The following is a 5,651-nucleotide window of genomic DNA, read 5'->3' on the forward strand; positions in this document are numbered from 1 at the left end:
ACGCAGAGCCCTCCGCCTCCAGCCCTCCACACGAAGCTTTCCGCAGACGGAGAGCAGAGCTCTGAGGTAGGGACCGTTTTTGTACCACAGGATCCCGCCCGGCCCTGAGGAGCGGGGACAAGCCCCGCCACCCATGCCTCCTCGCTTGCTGGCCGGCCAGCTCAGCTCCTCAGACAACACCCCACAACCACCCCCAAGACGCCCCTGCGCAGCCTCCTGAATATTCAAATCAGTCCGCTCCTCCCATCTGTGATTGGCTGTGGCCGTTCAAATGAAGCCACGCCTCCCTTGCCGGGGCGGGGCCGTTAGTGGCCGTTGGTTTGGGGGCGGGAAAGGAGGCAGCTGGATGCGCACGCGCAACACCGGCGCACGCCCGTGACGCTAGCGCGTCCTCTTGTTGCCCTAGCAACACCTCCCCCGCCCCTTGCTGCTTTTATCCAACCAGAGGCCCTCCTGGCCTCTTAGCCCAATGGAGCAGCAAATGTTATTAAGGGGGCGGGGCGAGAGGGGTGTCAGGCAGGTTGTTTTGCCCAATCAGGAGGCGGGGAAGGGTAGGAGCGCGCTCCCCTTAGCCGCCCGGCTGCTGCGGGCCTCGCCCTGTTGTTTTGCCTCAGCGGCTGGCGGGGGTGGGTCGCGCAGCCTGCCAGCCTGCCAGCCTGCCAGCCCGCCCCGCGGGGGTACCGGCCCTCCCGGCTTGGCCCTGCCGGTGTGTGGGCTGCGGGGTCCTAGCTCCCTGTGCTGCAGGCCCAGCCGTGCCTCCGGGCCTGCTGAGGGCCGTTACAGGGGTGGCGGTCTCTGTGAGGTTCCTGCCCCGGGATTCTCCTGCTGGCGTTGAAATAACGCCAGGGGCTGCGTGACAGGTGTGAGGGTGAAACCCTGAGGAAAAAAATGCTTCAAAAATTGCTCTGTAGCCATAGATGGGTCTGTTGAGTGGTAGAGTCTGCTCCTGGCACAAGGATGAAGCACGGGGAAAGCGTTTCTGTTCCGTCTTGGCTGGGAAAGCCAAAATAACTGTGGTGGAGTCGATTCCTAAAGGACTAGTAAATTTACAGTTGCACGAGGGTCAGCATTATTTTAACATATCACTTGAATTGTTAGAAATCAACAGCTTTAGTGTCTGTGCGCCTTGTTTTGCAGTTTGGCAGCCTGTCCTTGGAATTCCCCCACTGACGCTGTTGACTTCAGGCATGTGCTACCAGTCCTTCAAGTGTTTCTTTATTGGCCCCGGAGTGTCCCCTGTTGTTGTAACACTTGCTCTTTGTGAGTATGTGCTATCCCTAATGTTTAATCTTTCTGAAGTACTAGCTTGTGATCATTATGCATATTTCTCTCATAATGACTGAAGTTAGGCAAGAAGTCAAAACTTAGTAAGTCTGTGAGCTCTTGCCAGTATTTTCTGGATTTGTGCCTTCAGAGAAGAACATGAAGAAACACTGTAAATGGCTCCATTCCCAATCCAAATAAAGCATTATTCAGAGTTGTATTCCAGGAATCTTTGTTTTTCACCACTCATCAGAAACGTCAATGGAACTGTTTGTTCTAGCAGTTATTGCTAGCTAGTATGAAGCTTCTGAAACAGTAAGAATTTGTCTGTTTGTTTGGTAGTCATTTATGACTAATTGCCCAGATTATTATCTAAAGTGGACAGTTTGTAAATAATACATCCACAGCCAGCAAAAGCAATCCACCTTGATTGATTGCCGAGATCTAATTGAACAGAGATTCCACATGTCCCTCTGAGTGCAAGCAGAGAGTTTGAAATTACAAATCTTCATTCTCTTGAAACTGCTTCTGCTCTGCGATGCTGTGTGTGGAGCTGCTAGCGGGTATGGCTTTTGGGGAGCAAGAGATAATGAGCGAACAGCATGCTGCACAGATGTCTCAGCAGATCGATTAGAGGAAATGAAAAATAATCAACTGCTTGTGAGAGTGAGTTGGTTAGGCTATACGCATGTGATGATCCCTTTATTGTTCTTTTGCAGTCAGAAAGGTGAAGATCAAAATATTTGTTTCTGGCTTTTTCTTTTCCCCTGGACTTCTTTCCCCAGAAAATTAGCCACTTCCCTGGAAGGAGTAAGGTATGTAGGAAATTTTTGCTGGCTAGGAACATAAGCAGGGTGGTAAAGCTCTTCCCAAAATAATTCAACTTCTTTCTTAGTGTCTTCCTGCAGAGTAAAGCTTAACTTTCTTCTTGGCACAATTATTTTTTGGGCATTGGATTTAAATTCTATTATTTGTATGTCAGAAGGAGCTAACTTCCAGCATATTAGAAGCCTCTCCCGAATGCTATGTGAAGATTAATATGCTAGGCTAGTTAGAAATTAGTCTTAGAAAAGAAATCAGGAAAATTAAGTAACTGTCACTTAAAACTTTAAGTGCAGAGGGCTGAAGGAAAGTAGTCCTTGTTCTTTAATCTTACAAAATTCTTACAATCCTATTTGCTGTTACAGTTAAAGTTACGCTTCTGCAAAATTCTTGCAATTGTTTAAAAACTCAAGCCTAGAAAACTGACATTAGAAAGCAGCTTTAATGCAATCATTTCATTATTTCATAGTGTCCCTCTGTTCTGTTTCCCTCCTCATAGTCATGACAATTTGTAGCCCAACAGCGGATCAAGTAATCGCAAGACTTGTATCTGTAAACTGGACTCTTGCCTGTCAGGGCAGACAAATCTGAGGACGACATAAAACCCAGACAGGATATGATCTGCCAGCTTTACATCTCAAGGGTAATCCCTCCATTCCGTGCTGCTTTGTCACTGAGCTGGTGTTTTAATATCCAGTTTAGCCTTGCCTTGATGTGGTCAGTCAGCCATAAATAGCGTCCACTGGTCATTTCCTTCAGATTCATCACTGTCAAAAGAATTCATCACTGTCAAAAGAAAAATGTCTACTTTATATGTTATTCTGTAAACTCTTGTTCAGAAATGACTTCTAATATTTTGCAGCAGAATCACCTTGACAAGAATTCAGGGCATTCAGGATAGATAAACTGAACAAGGAAAACTTTATCCTTCATCCATGAATGAGCACTAAAAAGATACTTATTTTTCAGGAGTCCCATTAAGCCCTATTGTCCTGTTCCAAACAAGTTTCTCACCACAGTGTTTTTGATTGACACTTTTAAGTCATGTCCTTAATTAAGTTCTAATATAAAAACTTCATTAAGCTTCTAGTTGTTTGGACTTCTAATAATCTGAGGAGCAAAACCTTCATTTACTTTGGTTTATTGTTGACCTTTGGTCACACTTTATTTTATGGGCTAAATTTGTTTGACTTTGCATTGACCTCATTGTTATTTTTTAGGGAATGTTCCAAGGAAAGAATGAAAGTCTATGAACGTCTGGAAAAAATAAGAGATGGAATGGAAAGGAGGACACACAGAGCCTCTGGCTCAGAGAAAAAGAAAGTAGGAAATTGGATCCTCTTAAGCAGGAGGTAGGGTGGACTGACCAACAGGCTCCTTTTCTGTTGTTCGTGTTTCATTCCTTCAAACATTCATGCTTTAAGTAAACTTCAAACTCGCTGAGCTGTACGATGACCAGCTATGGCTTTAAATTTAAGTGGAGAACCCGTGAACACTTGCTGTAGTGCAGACACAAGCTCTAGTTTGGTAGGTGTTACTACACCCCAGTAAGAGACATTTACAGTATCCTCCCCACCTCAGCACCAGGCTAGAGTGTATTTCTGGCTTAGAAAGTACTTCAGTGGGGACATCAGCTAGCCTTGTTGCCTTTGCTATAGCGATTAATGAGTTACAGTGTTGCTCTGGTGTTCCAAGGAAGTTTAGAAGCAAATTGGCTTCATGTTCTCCTTCCCAGCCTTTTATTCTTGGTAGATTAAAGTTTGATCTGAGGATTTATGTGCTGCTGACATCCCATGACCCTCTGAGGATATTTGTCTATAATGAGGGCCTTACACATTTTGCTACTTCAGCATCCTCTGACCTTTTGCATAATAGCTTGGTAAGTAAACAAGCCTATTAGCAGAAGTTAATGACAGTTCAATACATAGCAACCAGAGATATGGAGAAATCGTAATGGTTCGACTGTCCGTAGCATCTTTCTCTTGAGAATCTCTAAGCACTTCATAAATACTGGCAATTAATCTTTGTAGTATCTGAATGCCATAAATAAAATTATGCGTGAAATATTTGAGCAAATTCTACAGTAGAATACAGCATGTGTTATATTATCCAAATCAGTGCTGCAGACAAGTTTTGGCACAGTTAGTACTTCTATAAATACACGTGTAATTAACTTTCTGTATTATTCTGTTACTATTTTTCATGAAGCATTGGGGTGGGGAGAGGCGGGGAGGATAGTTAAAGGAAATCTTGGGAGGAGAAAAGGTCCTAAATGCTAAGATAGTTTGGCTTACTTCTTTATGAAAAGTAGTCGTGGCTTATCTGATGGCTGGAAAAGGTTCTGGTATGCAGTTCTGGATCATTCCAACACAGAATTAGCTCTACTAATAAGTGGTTGTAGAATGGGACCTGACTGGGAAAGAGGGTTATCTTCCATTGAAACTGCTGATTTCTCAGAAGTGATGGAATTGGAATGCTGATGAGATTGCAGTGAAGTGAAATTGAAACTGTTGAGCCTCATTTATTGGGTTCTTTAGAGTAATGGGATCAGTATAGGGCTGATCATATTTAGTGCCATTAAATCTTCTGTGCTTAATTAAGATGCTTTGTACATTATGCAGTGTGACCAGGATCATGTAGAGAAGAAGGGAGGAGGCTAATACCTTTCTAACCCTGCATCTTGTTCATGCATTTGCAGGATAATGTATGCATGCATCTGACAAATTATTTCATTAACAAGAACAGAGTTAATTCTGCCAGAGAAAAAGACACTGTTAGTAAGAGGTAAAAAGGAGAGAACATTTCTAAGCTACTCCCAGAGGGGGTGGTGTTTACCTTGTCTTGTACATCTTCCATATGCTTGATGTAAGTCTTCAAAGCATCTCTTTGTGTTTCCCCAATGCACTGAATGTTTTGCTGTTGAATAAATCAAGTGAAGAAACTCAGATGATTAACAGAATTGAACACCAAAATTGGGAAGAAAACTCCACAGTGGGGAGTTTGTACTCCAGCTTGACAGCATAAATGGGATTTGTTTCAGTTTTGTCCTGAGATTAAATGCTTGCCTGCTTTTCCTAGGTACACTGATTTGTCTGGTAAGATGTTACCACTCTCCAGACTTTGCTTGTAATCTTAGATCATCATGCTATCACAGTTCTACTTCTTCACTGTATTTGTTATCTTCATCAGCTGTGATAGGCATTTTTATATTTTTGTTTATGTTTACCCAGACATAATATTTTTCCCTATTGCAAGCATTTCTCTTGCGATGTTCCTTTTGTGTTATTTGTTTGTAAAGAAATCAGCTGCAGTGCTGGGATTGTGCAAGGCATAAGTCTTAAAAGATGGTCCACAAGTATACATTTCTTCTTTACATTTTGCTTCCTAAATCCTTTCCTATACTATTAAATGGGATTGCTCTAACTCAGTAATAATTTGAGCAACAGAAGGTTCCAGGCATGCATACAGTTATAATGGTATAAAGAAGCTGTACACAGGTTGAACTATTGCAATGTTAGGGTAGAAACATACCAGTTCAGTCACATTTGTGTTTGTTATCAAAAAAA

At 43.0% G+C, this 5,651-nt stretch overlaps 1 long non-coding RNA gene across 1 annotated transcript; it reads left to right on the plus strand.

Annotated features, from left to right (window-relative positions):
- The first annotated feature begins 665 nt into the window (after positions 1-665).
- On the plus strand, positions 666-5,035 carry LOC129782649 (uncharacterized). Its single transcript, XR_008744704.1, has 4 exons — positions 666-860; positions 1,138-1,260; positions 3,306-3,437; positions 4,784-5,035. It is a non-coding gene; the product is annotated as an uncharacterized LOC129782649 (long non-coding RNA).
- Positions 5,036-5,651: the final 616 nt, after the last annotated feature.

Source organism: Falco peregrinus, chromosome 18 (genome assembly GCF_023634155.1).
Source record: "Falco peregrinus isolate bFalPer1 chromosome 18, bFalPer1.pri, whole genome shotgun sequence".
Taxonomy (NCBI): domain Eukaryota; kingdom Metazoa; phylum Chordata; class Aves; order Falconiformes; family Falconidae; genus Falco; species Falco peregrinus.